Source organism: Taudactylus pleione, unplaced genomic scaffold (genome assembly GCF_031769625.1).
Source record: "Taudactylus pleione unplaced genomic scaffold, aTauple2 ptg000301l, whole genome shotgun sequence".
In the NCBI taxonomy this organism is placed as follows: domain Eukaryota; kingdom Metazoa; phylum Chordata; class Amphibia; order Anura; family Myobatrachidae; genus Taudactylus; species Taudactylus pleione.
The window spans coordinates 745,174-768,074 of NW_028284702.1; the positions used below are offsets into that span (position 1 = coordinate 745,174).

At 43.8% G+C, this 22,901-nt stretch overlaps 1 protein-coding gene across 5 annotated transcripts in view; it reads right to left on the reverse strand.

Moving 5' to 3' along the window:
* SYT3 (synaptotagmin 3) overlaps positions 1–22,696 on the reverse strand; it is a 373,682-nt gene extending 350,986 nt beyond the window's left edge. For 3 of the 5 annotated variants that reach the window (XM_088482948.1, XM_088482947.1, XM_088482944.1), the window contains exon 1: positions 22,440–22,696. The gene's annotated coding sequence lies outside the window, so the exon portion shown is untranslated. Of the gene's footprint in view, positions 1–19,955; positions 20,008–21,899; positions 21,956–22,439 lie in introns of those variants that run through there. The other 2 variants (XM_088482945.1, XM_088482946.1) reach the window with 2 other exon arrangements.
* Between the last annotated feature and the right edge of the window lie 205 nt (positions 22,697–22,901).

A 22,901-nucleotide genomic window follows, 5' to 3' on the forward strand; every position in this document is an offset into this window, starting at 1 on the left:
AAGACTCATAAGGCTAATATGCAGAGCCACCCCAGACACCAAGACTAATAAGACTAATATTCAGAGCTAATTTCAGATACCAAGACTAATAAGACTAATATGCAGAGCTAATTCCAGATACCAAGACTAATAAGACTAATATGCAGAGCCACTCCAGACACCAAGACTAATAAGACTTATATGCAGAGCCACCCAAGATACCAAGACTAATAAGACTAATATTCAGAGCCACCCCAGATACCAAGACTAATAAGACTAATATGCAGAGCCACCCCAGACACCAAGACTAATAAGACTTATATGCAGAGCCACCCAAGATACCAAGACTAATAAGACTAATATGCAGAGCCATTCAAGATACCAATACTAATATGCAGAGCCATACCAAATACCAATACTAATAAGACTTATATGCATAGCACCCCAGATACAAAGACTAATAAGACTAATATGCAGAGCCACCCAAGATACCAAGACTAATAAGACTAATATTCAGAGCCTTCCAAGATACCAATACTAATATGCAGAGCCATACCAGATACCAAGACTAATAAGACTTATACACAGAGTCATCCCAGATACCAATACTAATATGCAGAGCCATACCAGATACCAAGACTAATATGCAGAGCCATACCAGATACCAAGACTAATAAGACATATACAGAGCCATCCCAGATACCAATACTAATATGCAGAGCCATACCAGATACCAAGACTAATAAAAGACTTATATGCAGAGCCATGCAAGATACAAGGAAAAATAAGTGAAGAAAACTTATGAGAATGAAAAAAGGTCCAATGGACGTTAGGAGTATGCAGCTCAAACTTTTAGAACACAACCAATAAGCTCCTAGAAGATAGCAAGATCAAATGGGGTGTTCCACAGCTTCTTTAACCTTTGGTCTCAATAAGTGTGGCTTATTTTACAAAAAAATTAGAAAAACAAATATAGTTTACACTGTGTTAGTCCAAAAACATACACTTGTTATGATATATGCTCACCAATTCTTGCATGTAATCAAGCCTTGGGTAATATTGCACTGTTTTCTGCCGGTAGTTGCAGATTGGACTGGTGATTTTCAAACCTTCTGGTAGGTGTTCCTCAGGATAACTATATAAATGTGCTATTCGCCTTACACATTCATTTATAATCCAGATGTCTGTTGGTTTAATACAGTCAAATAAAGTCCTGTTATCTCATTACAGAGAAGTGTAAGGACTTAATTAATCTAGAGTACTAGGGTGCTCCTAGAAACAATATTGTTTACTTAGGGATAGTTCTCCCAATTTACAAATACAAATTATATACTGTATAAAAAATGTAAGTACGGTACTTATTCAAAGGTTAAGATACTTCAATCTTAAAATAATTGCAATTGAAATTAATATATAAGTAGTAAAATAAACAATAACTAATAAAATATTAAGAGATAGAAGAAATGCAGGGGCGAATGGGAAATAGTAACCTCAAAATAGCTGCAACGCGTTTTGCAGATCTCTGTCTGCTGTCAGGCAAGTGTATGGGTTGACCAAACCAATATTGAACTCTGAAAATTTTATTATATTGTTTATATCTTGGGAATTACCTTTTATATGTATTTATGCGAAAATAGATATTAAAACTGTTTTATGCTATTGGTCATTAACTATTTATCTGCTATACATTGTTAATTGAGTTTTTATGTATTTAGCACTGCTTCACGTATTTATTTATTTATTATCAGCACTTACCCCAACCCAATGCAACCTCTTGGTGCAAAAGATGACGCACTGAAAGTAATATGCAATGCCCAATCATCACCATCTCAGAAATCAGAGGCTCAGAAGACACCAGATAAAGTAGGAACACCCCCCTCCCCCCCCTAAATGCACAATCTCAAACACTTACATTTCAGTACATTATTTTACTCTGCAAAGAGAAATTTCATTGTTGCATTTTGGCGTCCATTTACGACCCTTACTGTTGATAGACATAGACTCCATTCATCCATGCACACCCCATGTCCCCCAGCTTTAATTATTAGAAAGACCCAAACTGAGCGCTCTGTCATGCAAGCGAGGAATAAAAGTCATTTACCTGCATATCTTTCATAATTAGCAGTATTCATAGCCCATTATCATGATGGTAGGGGACAATGACCCTCATTCAGAGGCGCTCGCAAGAAGCGAGTGCTCGTTCTGAATGAGGGCGGCCGCTTGTATTTTTAAGTTTAGCCTCCTGGTTGCTAGCACAGCTTTAGCGACCGACCAGGTTGATGGTCGCGATGGTCAAGACCATCGCAACCATCGGTGCTTGAAACGAGACCCTAAGGTTGGGTTTCAGCAACCACAAGCCCCAGGGAGCTTCCTGCTCTGATCGAGCAGGAAGCTCCCCACTGACATCACTGATGATGTCAGTGCGGTCGCCCACAAAACGGCAGGCGCCTCCGTTTGTGAAACCACCCCCCGCCACGCCTACAAAATGGGCTGAGCTGTCGATCAACATCGACAGCCGGCCCTTTTGTAGTGAGCTCCGGAGCGAGAGAATTTCTCTCTCGCTCCGGGGCTTGCGCGTGTGCAGTGCGGCCGCTGCGTGTGCGCAGGGCCTAAACATCGACCCGGGTGCGGGCGCTGAGCGCTTGTGACCGGGTCTGAATGAGGGCCAATGTTTTTTAAGAAGATAAACCCTATATAGTATCACTGAGAGGTACATAAAATAAAATAATTGATTTTATTTTTGTCAGTAAGTAGGGATTTAAAACTTAGAACTGTATTCTCAACTGAATTATTGTATATTTTTTCTCATCACATTCCTGACATATTTATAGCAATACCATTACCCATAATTGACCATCTTACCACCTTGACACTTGAGTTCTGAAAGAGGCGAAATAGAGAAGATGTAGCCATTTAGCAAATATGTATTTTATGCAGCAAACACTCACATGTAATGGCAATAGCTATCTATTAGTACGCTTATAATATTCACTCGTATGTACTGTACCACACAATCTAAAAAAAATGTGTCTAAACATCCCATAGAATGGGAGATTTACAGAAGAAATATAGTCTACTTATATTGACCATATAGAGTAATTTGTACAATTAATCTGGCTTTAAAACAATTAGTGTTGAAATCACTGGGTGGATCAGGATTGATCAGATGTCGATTAGGTCTGGTTAAATATCCATTAGACAGACATCCACAGTCTGCCAGTCATCAACATACCTCAATAAGGGGTCTCTTCATTATGTTAATTATCAGGGTCTGAACAGACCCCAATAATTAACAATCCATCTTGACGCGAGTGCCGGAGCAATTCATCATTGCACCGGTGCGAAGACAGCTGATGTGAAAATCCTTTCGGAGCAGTGAGATAAGTGCGCATGCGTGACCTACAGGCAGGGCCGGCACTTCCATTAGGCAGCTTTAGGCAGCTGCCTAAGGACGCCGAGATCTGAGGGGCGGTCCACTGAGGCTGTCTGGGAGAAAAATGAAGGATGTCTCTAAAAGAGACATCCTTCTTCTAGAGCAGGGGTTGGCAAGCTATGGCCACTAGCAGGGGCACCGAGAGGGGGTGGGTGGGTACTGTTTACCCGGGCCCGGGCTTCCTGAGGGGCCCGGCACCGTCCCTCCCTCCCTTCTGTCTCCCACACAGCAGCCCAGCACACAGCGTGTGCTGAGCTGCAGTGGGAGACTGCTCGTGGCTGCTGAGCAGCAGCCACAGCAGTGAGGGGGAGCTATAACACTGATTGCACCCCCAATGGCTTTGCGCCGGGCTGAGGGGCTCACAGCGCCCCCCTCCCAGGCGCTGCAAAAGTGTTTATTTGACTTTTTTTTTTGTTTAAGGGGGCGTGGCCACGTGTCCCGCGATTAGGCCAAGCCCCCCTCTGTAACTGGGCCCGGCAGAGCGCTCTACGGCCCTGCCCACTAGCACCAAGAGGGGAATGGATCATGTACTTGTTGGAGGCCCTGGGTGCTGAGGGGGACAATGGCAGTGAGCTGAGGGGGGACAATGGCAGTGCCTTCTCCTCAGGAAGGACTGCGACCATCGCTACAACATTAGCAGCATAAGCCAGCTCTACGCTCCATGTGTGTTGTGTTCACCGGCACCCGCATAGGATCCTGCAGTGGTCACAAAATCCAGGGCGCGGCGCCGTGGGAAACCACTCATCAGCAGGAGTGGAGATTTTCTCTCCGCAGCACAGGATAGTGGCAAGCAGCCAAATTACACCTGTGACACACTGATTGCAGCCAGCAATGTGTATGGCGCTACAGCAACCACTCACCAGTGGGAGCAGAGAAAGTCTTTCTACACCACTGGACTGTGACCAGCGGCATTATATATATCCTGCCTTTGTCATCGCCCCTCTACACTACAGGCCTTGGGGTCTCCGTAAATGTTATGCACAGTGTTTTTTTACATATTATTGTTTGGGGGGGGGGGTTGTCTGTCTGTTTGACAGCAGTGGTTGTGGAACTGGGTACACACTGGCCGACATATGTATCGGCCGTTCAATGATTGCATTGCTGCCAATTTAAAGACCAATAAAATAGTTTCTGGGACTTGAGATTCTGACCCAGCAAAATAATCATTGGCAATTTAGTCTGTTTAAATGGTTAGTTGGTTTTGAATGCACCTGGACAGTATATACAAGTATTAAACAATACATTTATGTCCTCATATTAAAATCTGAACATACAGTATTTTTCCAGGGGTGCGGGTCAGAACATATTTTGATTCTTGAAGGATTGGCACTTGACAAAATGTCTAAAGGCCCCCATACATCAGAGATGGATTGTAGCAATCGTGCAATTTGCAATCGATTGTGTATAAAAATCTGCAATGTATGGGCTTCACAGATCGCAGATTGCAACCAAAAAGTGATTGGAATTGTTTAATCAGATTGTCCAACATGATGGATTTCACAGATGATTGGGGCTGTAGATTGCTAGTGTATGGACATGATCAACAGATTTGCAGACCGTTTCTAGCAAAATGATGGGCCTTTCAAGATTGCCAGATTTGTGTTTGCTGCAATCGATCTGCAAATCACTGAAAAAGATCTGCAGTGTATGGGCGCAGATTGCTCGATTGGGAAATCCTAAAATCGGGCAATAAATCTTCAAATTGTTCAATTGTGGTTTTCAGATTGCTGATGTATGGGGGCCTTAAGAAACACCAAATTATTGTATTATCTCAATTAGTGAACCATGATCTGCGTGTATGCAGTTTATTCTTTGGGATAAAAAGTATTACAAAGAGAAATTATTGTTTTTTTCACTCCTAATTAATTGAGTGTATCTTTCTGCTTCCTATTGTTGCTAGTTTGCATAAACTCTTCAATTTATAAATACTGTATACTAACAATTTCTCCATGCATTTGCACTTTCTATATTTATCCTCACTGTGGTCCCTTAGTAAAAGCTCTACCTACAGTTTATTAGCTTTCTGCAAGGCATTTGCAGCATGTAAAATTCCTGATATGATCTTGTTATTGATAAAAGCTCATTTTAGTGATGAGCAGAGATTTACCAATGATGTATAGCAGCTTAGCTTAGCCACCAATATATTTTTTCCTGTTACATTATGGCTTATATTCTGATATGCAGCAGTAAATGTTCGAGAGGGTATTTACAAACTGGCAACACAGTAGCAAGGCCTCAAAATGCTACTGTAATGTATTTAGAGCTGGACATAAGTCCTCATATATCAGTGGGTGGTTTAAGAGACGGGAGTGTGGGCCCTCCCCTCTCCTCTATGCAGTAAACTCTGGCTTGGTGCCAGAATCTACTGGGCATGCGCCGGTCTCTGGGAAAAGTGAGCCTGCACCTTATTTCCAGGGATATCGGTACTGTGCAATGTGCTAGTCACCAGGAAAATGGCAGCCGCTCCATTTTCCCTGTGATTTTTGCTGCTTTGCAATGCTGGGCTTCCAGTAGAGCAGTACTCTGGAGAGGTAAGTACAACTATATATGGGTGCAGGGGTGTGCGGTGTGGCCCCCCCTGGACCCTGGGGTCCTTGTGCAATGCACACAATACACCCATTATAGATATGCTATTGTCATATATACAGTTATCTTTAACTTACAGCCACTTGGAAAGAAGATTCCTTGGTGTCCACTTGTAAGTAGAGAACCTTAAGGGCGTGCAAAATCAAGCAAGACCCTTATAGCACTTTCACCCTCCAAAGCCGACTCAAGGACCAGAGAAAAACCAGAGTTGTGTGCAGTGGTGGATTTTACCTAGGGGCTGCAGCCCCCCCCCCCCCAGTAAAATCCTCCACTTCACTGAGCCACTGGCTATAATGTGACTGGAAGTGGCTTTCCATTGGAAGTGCCACCTGCCAGTCATGCACAGGACAGGCAGCCCCAAGGGGACTGCAATTAGCAGAGATCCCTTCCATTGGAAGTTGCTACTCTGCCTTTTGGCCAGCCCTACAGGGCTTCTCGAGGCTACAAACAATGCAGTCCCCAGAAGCCGGTGTTATGTGCGGCGCCAAAGCCGAACGAAACATGCGCTCGCTATTTTGTAAGGACGCCCCCTGGCCGCTCGCATCCTACGTCATCTCCGCTATTTATTAGATTAATCGAGTACATCGAAAGGCGTCTAAACTGCTTGCAGTGCTTGTGGTTGGATTTTCCTACCGCAATCATGCGAACAGTTCAGGCTAAGAGACAACCAAGTGACGTGGTCGATGACGCTGTTTTATTAATTATGCACACCCTTAAAACGCCCGTTTTGACCGTTTGGCACGCCTGCGTTCGGATCTCCACTCCCCGTTTTCAAGCACCTTCCCCTGTTACCACCCACAAACGCCTCATCCTGTCACTCAAATTAGCAGGCACTCGCTATTTTGCGAGCGCTCGATTTCCGACCGCACTGACTGGTTGGCGCATGCGCATTACGACCTGTATGCATGCGCAGATGTGCGAACATCGCTTGGAGCGAACGAGCGGCCGCTTACGAGCGGCTCTGAATCAGGCCCCGTGTTCGGTATCCTATGTCAGTACCGGGATTTGTGTGAGAAAAGGGTATTAGAGATGTGTCCATTTTTAGGGTTGCAAATATCTTTGGATGCGCCTTCTTGCAGGCATATATGTTCATACGGGATGTAGTTATGAGATACTGACATCCGAATCCCAAATAGGGACTTAAGACAGGCATCAAAATTCCGACGCCTATCTTAATCCCGATGCTGGAATGCCAAAGGACGCCAGCCTGAACAAGGTAAGTCCGGGTCGCCCTTAGTGTTTCCTGCGGGGGATGTGGGGGGGTTAGTTTAGGGAACATAGTGGGGTTAGGGTTAGGTTTTGGGGGGGTTAGGGTTAGGCACCCCAAGGGGGGAGGGTTGGGGTGAGGCACCCCTGCGGGGAGGTTATGGTTTGGCAATCCCCCGGGAGGGTTAGGTTTAGGGTGCGGAAGGAGGCGTTAGGGTTAGGCACCACTAAGGGAGGGTTAGGGGAGAGGGGTAGAGATAGGATACTTATCTACCCTGTCGGGATCTTCCCCTTTTGAGCTGCCGGTGTCGGGATATGAACCGGCGGCTAGTCAGCCACCTAGACTTCATACCCATTCCGTTCATACACAGTTTAGGCAGTTTAAGATGGTGATTTGCATATTTCCACTACCATCGGGAAAACAAGTGTACGGTCCTCCTACTAAAGTGTAAACTAACATCATGCTCAGAGGCATAGCGAGGAATGTGCAGCAGGTACAGCCACCCAGGGTGCAAGTCAGAGGGAGCAGCAAGGTCACTACCCCAAAAGCACCTTGGGGTGGCAGCATGCCACCCTTTTTCACCTTGTGGTGTGCCTGGTGGGGCACCACGCTATGTAGAAGGGCACAGGGCCTGATTCAGCGCACTGCTGACCGCAGATTACCGATGTTTGGAAATCCGCGCAGACGCCAGACCCGTTCTGCGCATGTGCAGAACGGGTCTGCGAGGCCGCACGCAAACTGTCAGCAGACTGTCAGTGATTGACAGTGTCGTCGCTGTTGTGGAGGAGGGAAGAAGCCAGGATCTCCATCAGCTGACAGAGATTTCCTGGCCTCTTCCTCTAAACTGCGGTGGCCGGCTGTGGGACCCCATGAGGCACCACAGCCTGCCGATGGTACGCAGATTAACCGATACTGTGTTGGACAACGCAGTTCGGTTAAGTAATGCACAGAAGGCGTGATGCCTCCTGCTGCATTACCATATCTGCAAGGATTGTAGTTACAAAGCTGCCTGCGTGCATACATCATATCTATAGCCTGCGTGCAGCTTTGCAATTACGATCCTTACAGAATCAGGCCCACAGTGCGCTACCTTCGGATGCACCCAGCACCCATTTACCTGCTACCAGGATTACCTTATTGTGTTACATCATGATGTCTTGTATGCAGGGGGCTGCCGGCCCAGGGCAGAGAGCTAGGCAGATGCTAAGATGCTAGGCAGGCTGGAAAGGTCACACTATAAAAGGCAGTCCCATAGTGTGATGTCCTCCTGGAACTAACACTGGCATGGTCAGCCCAATGTGGGAGGGCCCAGAAAAACTGTAAATGTTAACAACACATACTAGTTTGATAGGGGATTACCATTATACGGGGATCACTAAGCAAAACATTTCCAATATCTAGGCACCCACAGAACAGGAATGAGGGGATAGACCCACAGAACAGGAATGAGGTGTAGACCCACAGAACATGAATGAGGGGTAGACCCACAAAACAGGTATGAGGGGTAGACTCACAGAACAGGAATGAGGGCTAGACCCACAGAACAGGAATGAGGGGTAGATCCACAGAACAGGAATGAGGTGTAGACCCACAGAACATGAATGAGGGGTAGACCCACAAAACAGGTATGAGGGGTAGACCCACAAAACAGGTATGAGGGGTAGACCCACAGAACAGGAATGAGGGCTAGACCCGCAGAACAGGAATGAGGGGTAGATGAACAGAACAGGAATGAAGGGTAGATCCACAGAACAGGAATGAGTGGTAGACCACACAACAGGAATAAAGGGTAGCGCCTCAGCTGGGCTGGTACTTTTTAGTAGGAAAGCCATTTTAATTTGAGTGTACCCATACTGTTCTCCCATTAGCAGGAGGCTCATCCCAGGCTAGGGTTGGTGCTTGATATAGATTTTTAAAGAGGGCCATTGTCTTTTTTTTAATAATGAATAATGAAAAATATGAAAGTCATCATTGCATCTTCCCTGGACCATTGAATTAGCAGACGTTAATAATCATGACTATGGTGTGTCTTTGCTTCAGACATATCTGTGTCCAAGACATCAGTTCAGCATTTGCTCTAGATTTTAAGTTGGACAAATCTAAAGGTGTGGACAACTCAAATTACAGAAGTAAAACCACAAATTTGCAAACATATTTTTGAGACTACGTTCTCAGCACAGACAGTACGTATTGTACGGGATGATAGGTGGACCTGAACAGATCAAGGGAGGTCAATAGAGATACAATAACAATAACATACCAGACTAAACTCTCCATTCACAAAAAACAAGATTCAACCTTGACTGATATATTTAAATGACCAAGAAGTGCTGAGTACTTTGTGTACATGAATATGTTCTTGATTCTGTGGTTGATTTTATTGGTGTGACTGGATTTGAAACTTCTAAAGCAACTACTGTAGTTAAATGACAGTATCTTGCTTCAGCCTTGTGCAAACAGAGCACTGTAGATATAAATGTGCACACATAAATGAATAAAAAGGGGATTAAAATGATTGTCATTTGAAACAAAGGCCATCCCGTGTTCCCTCACATTCGGGAATTATATGAAAATTAGCTGACAATCAAATAAGCAGTGTATTTTAGGAGAACAAAAATAAAGTGACTGAGGGAATCAGTGAAACATGATCATAGCCTGTGCTTTGCGTCCTGCCTGAGTCTTACCTTTAAACTAGAGATGAGCGGTTTGGTTTTACTCGGTTCTTTTCTCTAAATTAGAGCAAATTTGGATTTATGATATTTGCTATCCAAAACATGTAAGACCCGGATACCAATGATATACAGTTTTCAGATCCCAATGTAACCGAGTTAAATCCGAACCAACCATCTCTACATTAAACATACAAATGTTACGCTAATCAACCTATAGATGGATCATTAATAGGGGCCTGATTCAGATACGTTTGCAACTGACGTTGCAGCTGCGATCCCTTGCGAAAATATGCAAATGGGGCATTCTCTGGGATTTGTATTGAGAAGCCCACAGTTAGACTCTCAGATTTGCCTCTTGTGCACTATCGGACCATCAGATGCACATCTCTCGATCATCAAACTGCTGAGTAACCCTATTGTCGTACAGAATAATTGATGCAAGCATTTTCTTAATACTAATACGCCCACTTGCAGCAGTTCAAATCTGAAACTTGAGATTGCTTGAGTTATCAGGAGAACATCGGCCAGCTGTGTGCGCCATCGACACTGTGTCTGCCTCTGAATCAGGCCTTATGGGCATCTTGACCCATACACAGCTGTAGACATGTAGATATGTATAGAGCAGTGGTTCTCAAACTCGGTCCTCAGGACCCCACACAGGTCATGTTTTCCAGGTCACTCAGCAGGAGCACAGGTGTATTCATTACTCACTGACACATTTTGAAAGATCCACAGGTGAAGCTAATGATTTCACTTGTGATTGTGAGGAGACCTGGAAAACAGGCACCGTGTGGGGTCCTGAGGACCGAGTTTGAGAACCTGTGGTATAGAGAATTCAGCACCACTACCTCAGCTTGAGGTCACTGAAAGGTTTCTAGAGCACCGTCTGCCTTGTGCAATTATGATCTCACTTGTCCCATACACAGCTGGAAGTGTATCTGCTTCACCTATCAGACACATTGGGTGATTTGTCATGTCATACATGACCAAGGAATTGTTTCTGCACCAAAATGAAATATATCACTAATGTTATAACTTACAATCACTAACCAGTATAGCTATATTCCCCAAAATACGCATATATATTAGGGATGAGCGGGTTCGGATTTACTCGGTTCTTATCGCCACATTACCGCAAGTTCGGATTAGTTCGGATTTATTTTATTGGCTATCCAAAACACGTGATAGCCAATAGTGAATAATATGCCATTTTGAGAACCGAGTAAATCCGAGTAAATACGAACCCGCTCATCTCTAATATATATGATGAGCTACCACTAAACTCTTACACAACAGAGAAAGAAGTGAGTTCCCAAAGAGCGATGGACAAGGAGCCAATAACTAAATTATTGAAACATCAAATTTTATTAATAACCTTTGAAACACTGCAGATCGTTCTAGTAGGATTTTTAGTCATAAGCAAAATTATAAAAACAAAACCAGGAAAATTAGTTTAAATAACATTACGGCAATGATTCAGAGATGGGCGCAGACGTGGAAATGACTTTGTCTTTTGGCAGTCGCCCATCTGCGACTCTAAGCAAATGCCACTACCAGTCCCATGCTAGTCTAAAATGACACACATGACATCTGCATGTAGGTATGGCCGAGCGTCTATCGCAATGACATGCATATTTGTTTGGATACCATTATTTGTAAGCCTGACAAAAAGAGATGGCTTCCCTCAAAACATGACTTCTCTGCATGAACCTAGGTTTGGACATTGACCATTGATTGTTAGCAACCATTGATGGGCTGATGGTGATGCTGAGTGTTTTCACCATCAAAGGGGACCCACCGATGGTGAACATCAGTGGGGAGCCTCCAATGTTTAGTGGCGGGTGCGGTTAGTGCCGGCTGCGAATGCCATCTGCTTATGCGCAGAACTAAACCATCTATAGCTTAACCATCAATGCTTTCTTTCTATCTGATGGTTAAAAACCATCGACTATTGGTGGCAGGTGGTCGATGGTCATCCCTGCATTTACCAGAATAAGTTGTGAGCATGTCATACCTAAAGAGCCTATTGAAATGCTATGCTAGTTTCTCCTGCAGAGTATAGAACATTGTTTTAACAAAGTACAAGGGTAACAGTATTTGCAGCTTCCAGCTAAGTTCTGTTGTAGTGAACATGGTGGGGAGGTGGATATGAGAGAACAGACTACATTCTTTTAAAACTCACTAAGTGCAGGTTGGCTGGATTATCCAACATACCTGTAAAATATGCTATTAATTTAATAGTTAATTCAGTTTAATGAAGGTGGTTTGAACAGTTCTTAGGAAAACATCAAGAACCACTTACCTACCGGAAAGTAGGCTGCACTTTTATGTGACTTTTCAACTGTTCACTTCTGAGCAGATAGGACCAGGAGCAAAGTACAAAATGATTTGGGCAACTAGACACACCAACAACACTGATTTGCTTCCTAAAGCACAAAGGCCCTGATTCAGACCCACTCACGAGCGGCTGTCCGCTCGCAAGTGGGTCGATGGTCTGCACTACGCATGCGCACGACGGAGGGAGCTCCATCGTGCGCATGCGCGAGACGCGACGAGCGAAGGACTTTCCTTTGCTCGTAGTGTCTGATCAAAGGGGGCGTGCTGTCGATGTTGATTGACAGCACGCCCCCTTTGGTGGGCGTGCCAGGGGCGTGCCTGCCAGACGGAGGCGTTCCCAAGAGAACGCCTACCGTCAGAAGCCGGCCCCACTGACATCACTATTGATGTCAGTGGGAATGATTTTGACTCTGATACAGCCTAAATCACTCCTGGCCTTGCGGTTGAGAAACTCAACCGCAGGCTTCTGCTCGCAGTGGCGATGGTCGCGATGGTCAAGACCATCGCGACCATCATCCTGCACGCTCGTATATGCTGTGGGTGGTGACCCACAGCTATACGAGCATCCAGGAGGACGCTCCATATTTATGGAGGTGGGCCCTGATTCAGAGCGAGCGCTCTGGTCAGAGCGTCCGGCTCTGAATCAGGGCCAAAGTGCCTAATACCGGACACATGACGCTGAATGTAATGCTGCAGGCTGTGCTCAGACGCAAGGGGACAATCGTTGCATCTCGATTTGTCCTCTTGCGCCCCTTGCATCACCCAAATGCACTTGGGTCCAACTGTAAATCAGACCTGAAGAAGACACATTAGTAAAACATGAGAAGCTGAACTTTTCGCCATAATACCTTAAATGCCCTTTTATGTGTGGAGATGTATGGCGAATTCTCTTCCGTATGGATGTATATTGTATGTTAACTCCAATTTTGCCTTCAAGCAACATAGTGAATGATTCAGAGATGTACTCTATCAGATATTTACGCAGTTGAGCGATCATCGGTTGACTGCGCATGTGTTATGGTCGCACAGCATATGTGCCAAGGTACCTTTGTCATGCCGCTCGCAGTAAGGATTACATTGCAAAGTGATTGACGGTCAGGGACTTTTTGGGGGAGGTTAAAGGGAGTGGCGGCAAAAAACTGTCCCGGATGTTTTTTTGGGGACGTGTTGCAGCCTGCATCTGCGATCCCGTATGCAGATAAAGTGATTCATGCGTCTCAGTTCGGGCGGCCAAATCTGCATGACCACAGGGCTCTTCAGATGGCCGATTATCGAATGAACTGCGATGGCGACTACATGTTTGTACGCACTTCCTTGGATTTGCAAATCCGCCAGTGGGCGTCTCAATGCATTTCCATTCGGCTACAGCATTAGCATAGCAGCTTGGTGCTGGGACGCAGCTGCGAATGCATTAGCGTACAACTCAGAATCAGGGCCCATTGCTAGTACTCTTCATGGGATGTAGTCAGGATGCCGGCGGTCGAAAAGCCGACCGCCAGAATCTCGACACTGGAAGCCCGGCATGGGACTAAAGATAGGCATCTAAATACAGACACCTATCATTAGCCCCATGCTGAAATCCCGACGCCTGGCATACCAAAACGTAGGCTAGCCGGGCGTAGCAACGTGTTAACTGTGGGGGGGGGGTTAGGTTTAGGCACCCGCAGGGGGACTTAGGGCTAGACACCTCCCCGGGAGAGTTAGGTTTAGGCTAGGGGAAGGGGGGGTTAGGGTCAGGCACCACCGGGGTGGTAGGTCAGGGTTAGGCACCCCCCGGGAGGGTTAGGTTTAAGGTGCGGGGAGGGGGGGTTAGGGTTAGGCACCATGGGGGGGACTTAGGGTTAGGCTCCACCATCTGACTCTTAGGGTTGGGCACCCCCAAGGGAGGGTTAGGGGGGGGAGAGGGGAGGGTTAAATACACTTACCAACCGGCTTCGGGATTATGATGTGTCGGGCTTCCAGGGTCGGGATTTGAACCAACATCTTTTAAGCCGTCAGTATTTCATACCCAACCCCAAGATCTACTGCAGCCAATAGGAGAGAAGGAGCTGGTAAACCTCAGATTGCTATTTTTCCAACATTGTTTTATACAGGTTAATGAATGCTCCAGCACACTGTATATGTGTTTAAATCAGAAGAAGAACTAGGTCATATTATTGCCCCCTGGAAGGCAGAAGAAATAATCATCTTCAATTGGAGGGGCAATTAAATACAAAGGAAAAAAGTCCCCTTTTATCTCTAACATTTTTATTTGAAAAGAAAATTTGTTCTCTTTTAAGTAAATGGAAGCCCTGTGAGAGACAGATGTAATGATGAGAAAATGTTACAGGAGCTACAGACTGTGGTTAAATCACAGGCTCAGCAGGAGAAGAAAGACATCAGTGTCGGCCTCATAATGTGCACCAATGTTAAAGGTTAGCGGATACCACCTACTGCTACCTATTGTACAATACATGCAGTATATGAGCCACACTGTCTGTGCTGCTTCCGTGTTCACTATATACAAACAAATGAGCTACAGTAAGTTCTGAATACGCAATAAACTTTAGTATACTGGCAAGTAAGAAAACTAAGGGGGCATTGTATAATATCCATTAGTATCATGTAGTGTGCAGAAAGAACTAAAGCATCATGACAAATGCGTATAAATATAACGCTAACATGTTCAAAAACAGCAAAAATGCATCTGTAGTGAATGCTTAACTGGGAAAAACACCATCTGGTTTTCAAATAAGTTTATGGGCAAAATATATGTGAAGGGGGACGAAGGATGGGCAGCAAACAGGGCACTTCGAGAGGGATGAGCATGTAATACCTGGGCCCAGGCCTGTCTGGGGCCCCGGAAAGGAATCATACTCAGGAACACGTAAACATGCCCACTTCTGCAGAGGGACCTGGTATTGACAACAGGGCATTGTGACACCCCTACATTCTTGGCCACACCCCCCAGTACTGACAGATTTCTTGAGGGCCCTGGTAGCAAAAAGGAGCAGAAGGGCAATTAATTGTCCAAGGCTAGTCTTGTTGTTATAGATGAGGTCTGGCTCTGGAGTAAGGCCTGGAATTCAACATCCAATGTATACTGTATAATACCTATATGTCTACAGTTATTTACCAGGACTCAATATACAGAAAATATCCCCTTAAGGTTCTGAAAGAGGATTGTTAATGTGTTATATGATGGATCAGCTACAAAATAGCCCACAGACTTTGCTTGCCTCATGATCAACTTTGCTGGTCCTAACTTCCATATTGTATGTCTCCTCTAAGTAGGAAACCATTTCTACGCAAGACAGCAAAAATACATGACAGTCATATGAGTTAAATATAAAATATGTTGCTGGAGCACAACTGTCTCCACTAAAATAGAGACGAGGGAGCGAAGTTATTGCAGCATAATGCAGTCACCCCATCACACTTTGAGTTTTGAGGTATTATTCTTAAATAAACACCTCACATCTGTATACAAGATAATAAAAAAAATTGGTGATACAACAGAGATTTTAAGGTATTCAGAGGTCTATGTACTTAGCCTTGGAGAGAGATAAAGCTGACAGAGATAAAGTACCACCCAATGAGCTCCTAACTGTCATTTTTCAAACACAGGCTGTAACATGACAGCTAGGAGTTGATTGGTTGGTACTTTATCTCTGTCCACTTTATCTCTCACTAAGGCTTAGTGAGAGAAACCCCATAATATTCCATGTGATGCTTTCCATATGTGTGTGTGTGTGAATATATTTAGAAGGCATGAAATAGCTTTGTGTATTTCTTGTAACAAGTCCGTTTGAGTGCCACTTGCGTCCTGTAACATACATATATATATATATATATATATATATATATATACTGTGTATACTATATATATATATATTATATAATTTACCATAGACATTATTCCCTGCTAATTGAATGACATTTGTCTGCATCTCTGTACTATGCCAGCTTCCTCTAGTAAGTATGAGGCAGAGGCACGCAGCACAATGTGTCACAATGAATCATACCCTCTGCATTTCAAATGCTGTGACTGATTGCAAATTTAATGCAGTTATAACGATGGGAGACTGTAATATGTGCAACAGTCAGAAGAAGAAAAGCATATGTAATACTGCCAGATATGAGCCAGTGTATTTGGTCTCCATAAATATAGCAATGTATTTATTTTAAAATTGGTGACAGCATTACTTGTAAATCCAACATGCTAAAGCAGTTTTCAAGCTAAATGTACCATGTAAACTAGGGCACACAACTGAATAAACATGTATATGACTTTATAAACTTTAGAAACTTAACTAGCACATCTACTTTGGACATAAGACATACTCTAGCATTATATTAACACTGACCCTACAGGGTATGCAGTCGGGAAGCCGGCGGACCTAATCCCAACAGCCGGCTTCCCGACTGCTTTATCCCGGCGAGGGTTAAATGACAGGTATCTAAATCTAGACGCCTGTCATTTTACCGATGCCAGGAGTCCGGTGCCCGGCATCCCGATCGAAGAGATGCCGGGCGCCACTGCGGACAGCCGCGCGGGGGGGGTTTAGGTTTAGGGCTCCCAGGGGGGACTTAGGGTTAGGCACCGCCCCGGGAGGTTAAGGTTAGGCCAGGCGGAGGGAGGGTTAGGGTTAGGCACCCCCGGGGGGGACTTAAGGTTAGGCACCCCCCAGGGGACTTAGGTTTAGGCGGCGGTGAAGGGGGGGTTAGGTTTAGGCACTTAGAGGGGGATTAGGGTTAGGCACTGGGAGGGTAGGTTAGGGTTAGGCACCCTAAAGGTGGGTTAGGGTTAGCTAATACTTACCTTCGACGATCGGGATTTCCTCCACTGCCAGCCTCCTGGTGTCGGGATTCCAACCGCCGGGCAGGGGTCCGGTGGTAAATCATACTGTTTCCCACTATAGAGTTGTGGCATGGTTAGGAGTGAACAGCAGAACTGACGCACTATGCAACAGGCACTTGTTCACATCATGTTTTTATAACTAAAGCTCTCCAGCTTTTAATGTATGGGCTGGTGCCTATTTAAGGTAGGTGGAGTTAGAGCATTAACTCTAGAACTGATGGCCACTTTAGGCAAGAAGTTTAAAAAGCAGCTGTCATCCACAAATAGGGGAGGTAGCCATTTTGTTGGATGAAGCAATGCTGTTGAGCACAAAAGCTTTGACTTCACAAGTGACATCATGGCTACTGTTCATGAGGCATAAGTACAACAGCTTCTGAACTGGAGAAGCTTCATTGTCATGATTGTTGGTTCCAGCAATAAAATGGCTGCATTCAGTGGAGTAAAGTGAAACACACCCGCTCCACAGTGTGCTGCTATTTACACAAATGCACCTAGATTTCTGCTAAAGCGCTTAGGCTTGCGAAGTAGGATGGTGGCATGTGCAGAGGAGCAGAGGTCTCTAAGAGGCAGAGTTAGTCACAGTGAGGACGCCTCTTGGGAAGTACTGAGCAGGTGGCAGTAGTGCTCCACATTGACTTATTTTTTGCAGATTGTGAGTTTTGAAATGGGATAATTGTTTTTAAGGACCGTTTCCTGTTGTGTGGCGGAGAGCACCAGAGCAGAATTAAGATGCATGGGGCTCTAGGCAGCATATTAGTTTGGGCATCTTTCTTCTCTAGGCAAGGTTGGCTAATGAATGATCCAGCAATAGGGAGCACGTCACTTAACGTCTATGAAAGAATGTGAATTTTGCACCATCAAGAGGTGGCCGTCTTCCATCTTATATTATTTACCAGGAGCCATTTTGTGCCTTAATGTGGCATTTAAAAGCAATCCAAGCAATGTAATATAAAGCTTCACGGACACAGCCAGACCACATCAGGGCCGCCATCAGGTGGGGACTGGCGGGACTGTAGTCCCGGGCCCGAACACTCTGTTGGCCCCCCCGCTCCTACCCTGCTGCCGCACAATAGCCGTGACTCCAGTGAGTAGCTGACAGACCCAGCCCAGGGACACCCTCCGGCTCCAGCTACTACCGATACTGTTGCCACTGCCGGACACTCGGGGGGTGCCTGCCTGCCTGCTTGCTCATACTACTGTCCGCCGCACGCTTCTGCTGTCAGTGGCATAACAAGGGTGGGATGAAAGCTGCACAGGAGCCCAGTGCTCCTTCCTAAAAACAGCCGGCGCCGATGATCTGTGCAGTGTTCACTGCAGACCAGGCGCTGCACCTAGCTCTCGGCAGTCGGCAGTGTTGCGCTCATGATGTAGTCATGACGCAACGACAATACCTCAGAGAAGCCACCCGGGTTTTTACAGAATGAACAGGAATGCTTGACAGGTAAGTAGGCTCCAGTCCTGAACCCTGGGGAAGCATGATACGAATCGCGGGTGGAGGAAGGAGAGCCCTATCCAGAACATACAGGTGGAGGGGAGCAGAGTACACATTGTGGCAGTTACAGACGGGGGGGTGTAAGTGCGTGTGTGTGCGAGGTAACTAAGGAATGTGTCTGGTGTTGTGGTGGGGCCGGGGCTCGGGGGGCCCTGCCCATTTTGTTTGTCCCAGGCCCCATATTTTCTGATGGCAGCCCTGACCACATGTAATAAAAAACAGGCCCAAAGTCCCGTCAAGTGTTAATTATTGTTCGGTTGAACTAATACTACATCTCTCAGGAGATTCCTGTTTTTATAATTTTTTTGGTTTTTCACTGTAATCTGCAACTTGAAATCTTCATTGTACCAGAATTCCGACTGCTTATATATTTATCTATATATTTCTAATAAGATAAATATAGATTATATCTAGTGTATAGTCTGTATTGCATTAAAGGAAGGAAGGGCGGCTTTAATGGTCTCAGCACAATCCAAATTTTGTTGCATGAGTGTCCTGATTTCCAGGCTCAAAAATATGTGATCCCTATTTATAAGCACCACATAACGTTAGTAGTGCAGTCATTTTATTAAGACCAATCATGGTAATTTGTGCCATCTATAAATGGTATATATATATATATATATATATATATATATAATTCTATCTATAGAACATGGGATCATTAACACGGTAAACCAAATAGCCGTACTGGTTGTAGCGCTGTTTTATAACTAGCATTTAGAATTGTGAGACAGACATTCTTCATATGTATATTTCATGTGTATTTGATATATTTTAGCATTTCGTAATCTTTTTGGCATCCTGGTGAGCTCAGGATCTTTTTCAATGGTCTCTGTTGATTATAAGTAGTATCGCTGTGATAATCCTTCAGCTATTGATAAAAACCTTGATGTTGACAACTACTGTTGCTCTTATCTAAAGAAATAACCTATTATATTTATTTAAAGACTGGTTGATATAATTTAGCAAATACGGTTTTTCACTATTAAACATGCAAATATTTATATAAGATGAAGTGTTTTTAATAGTATAAAAGTGTAATATAATCAAAAAATGTTCTCAGCTAGGACTGTCTTCAAACACTTCTTATATTAATTATAGTATAGATTTTTGAGAAACAAAATAATATATATGTTATATTATTAACACTATCTTCCACCATAGGCATTAGATAATTGCTTTGGTGGTTCATTTCTGAGTCTACAGTATATTGACTCAATATATTTGCTATTGAATAGTTGTACAGTTACTCTTGTCTTCGTGTCTCATATCCAGCCATTTCTTCCTTCTCAGTATTAAACACCATAAACACACATACAAAACTGTATTTTCCATCGTACCCAGTATAAATAAACAACAAAAATACTGTACACACTCAACAAATACATTAAAACCTTCTTAATTACTTGTGCTGCTGTGTCTTCTACTGCAGTAAGTGGTTAATGACTACAAATGTTTCACAGAGAGTTGAAACTAAAACATAAAATAGCACAATTAGAAAAATAAAAATAAATAAATTTCTAAAGCAAGAACATAGTAAGTCAATGAGGAATCTCCAAACAAAAGGCATGTAATATAAAATAAAGAACTACACACTGACTGAAATAAAACACCTGTCCAAATTTTCCTGGAACAATAATTCCTCAGTGTGTTCATTCAGTATTCCAGAATCCTAAACATCATTACTCATTCAGATTAACCTTGCTGACATGACTAAAAAATGCATTATATATATATATACAGTACCATTCGCTTCCGATGACAAACATAAGAATAGGAATATTATGGGTAAGTTATATTCTTAAAAAACACACATTATTTTGCTGGTGGGGTATGGAGTAATGTTAAATTATTGACATCTACTACTGATATTTTTAACAGCAGCCATTCAATGGTTATATCTAAAAAGTAAACCATAATACATTATATTCAAAAAGAGTAACCATCATTGTTGGCTAACGGTGGTGCAAGAAAGATAGCTGATTGACCGTATTTGTCAATTTAGACAATATGATAACATGTCCCGAAAAAGCAGCCAAAATGGTCTTCTTTTATTGGCTTTTAGATAAAAATGGTAAGTAATGGCAAGAACAAGAGGCTATTAAGAGTGGCTAGGATTATGTCAGGCTACAAGTTGTGGAGATATGCAGACTAGATGAAAACATGCTCACTGACACAATCCTACAGGTGATATCAGCTATGTCTGTTGCAAAACATTCCAAGCAGAAGCAGTAAGCCAGCTGTGGTATCCTGCAGTGATTTGGGCTATAGTGCATGCCTAGTCTGGCTACAGTAACTAACATGTCAGCACCATGGACAGCAATCTGCTATGACAGTAATCAGATCAGCACAAATACTAGTAAAAGCAGGAGCAAAATACACACACTAAACACCGTATATACTGTAGTACGTAAAAGTCTAAGCACTAAGATACTCTTATAACTCATACTGTACTTTATTGGCAGAATATTAGCAGATGGCAAAAAGACTGCAATCACTGCACCAAAATATGAAATGCTGAAACGGGTTAGTCTGAGTGGAGAGAATACACAATATTTTAGATCTAAGTTTATAGTTTCTAATAATATAAGCAAACAAATAACAAGACACAACAAATATTTACAGCACAATGTTATTTAGATAGTCAATGCACATATGCAATTTGTATTTATTGATTGTGCTTAAATTACATTGTCATTTTTATTTTATTTTTCTTATACTGTTCTACCACAGAAATGAACAATTGCAAATTGCATTTGATACGACATCCTGAGTATATTGCATAATAAGATGAATAAATAACTAAAGTCAGTGATCAGGTATCAGAATGCTAAAAAGCCTATTTGCCAATGTTCTCTGTAGTAAATAGACATAACAGCCACACAGATTTACACCCCTTTCCTATGTCCAGCCAGCATTAATAGGTCAATAGTGGCATAACCTTACCTGCTCTATTGGGCATATTAAGACCATATACACCCCCCACCCCCCTCAACACTGACACAGTCTACAGCTTCTGTGCCATGTGTTATAGTGCAGTGTCAGATGAACAAGGTCTGAAATATTTCTGCATCGTGTCTATTCCAGCCTTATTCTAGGGCAACAGGCTCTTAAAATTTAGGTCACATCATTACATATGACTTCATCCACAGACATGTTCTCTTGCAGGAATAGATCTTTAAATGGGGAATATACTGTAGGTGGTCTCCTAATCAGCATGGGTAGGATGCAGCACAGATGTCCCCCCTGTAATGCCCCTTCAGTAAGAACAATACCAAAATAAACAGCTTGCTGTCAGTGATATGGTAATTCCCATTGACCTGCCAAGCATAACCTTTATCCTGTTGTACCTCTCTCAGTGGAAGTAAGGATTATTCCTCTCCTAGGTCTCCCAGACGCTGGGGAGGAAAAAGCAGGCAGCTCCTGCACCTGAAAGGCAGCTTGGAGTGTGTGCTGGAGAGAGGATTTGCAGATTGCATGGATACACAGCTGGGATGCCAGCTCCTTGTACACATGTATTGTCTGTGGGCTCCTGCTTTGATTTACATCCTAATTGAATTAGACCACTGTTGGCACAGCATGCAATTGCTGTTCTATTATTATCAAAATCAATGCAATGTAAAAAAAAAGAAAAGAAAAAAAAAAAGAAAAAATAAATTCTTACTTATATCCTCTCTAGATAGTAAGCTTGTTGGGCTATGGGCATGGCTGTGCCAGCATCTCTAATTACAGACTGTGTCTCCTACTTAAACCCCCCACAGGCATCTTCCCCTGAAAGGGGGGTGGGAGCTTTGTGCCCTACCTCTACCAAGAACTGGATACCCTGGCTATAGGCAGAGATAAACATAACATGACATCAGACATTGACAGTGTTTGCGGTAGATTCTTACCTGCCTGAGCTTGCATTCTTTCAATGAGGCAGGACTCTAGCAGATCTGGGTGAAGGGAAAAAAAAATCATTCATCCCCTTCCTGTTACAATTCGCCGAGTCACAGCCCTTCCAGCCTCACTGTCCCTCCCTCTCTGTCATACTCTAGTTGTGGATCTAGACGAGCTTTTGGGTCACAAGCCTCTGGATCCTATTCCTGGATGGATGTGCTAGCTCCCAGTCTTGGCTTTGCAAAGCTTGTGTAAATCTGTCTCTCTCTCTCTCTTTCTCTCTCTCTCTTTCTCCCCCTCTCTCTCTCTCTCTCTCTCTCTCTCCTCGCTTCCCTGCCTCTCATTACTACTGCATGCTGAGAGGGAGCGAAGCCTGTCCTGGAATTCACTTACATTTCTGTATGCTATACAGCAGATAGATGGCAGCCAGGATCCTTCTGAAACTGACTGTCAGGAATAGGAAAATACTCAGA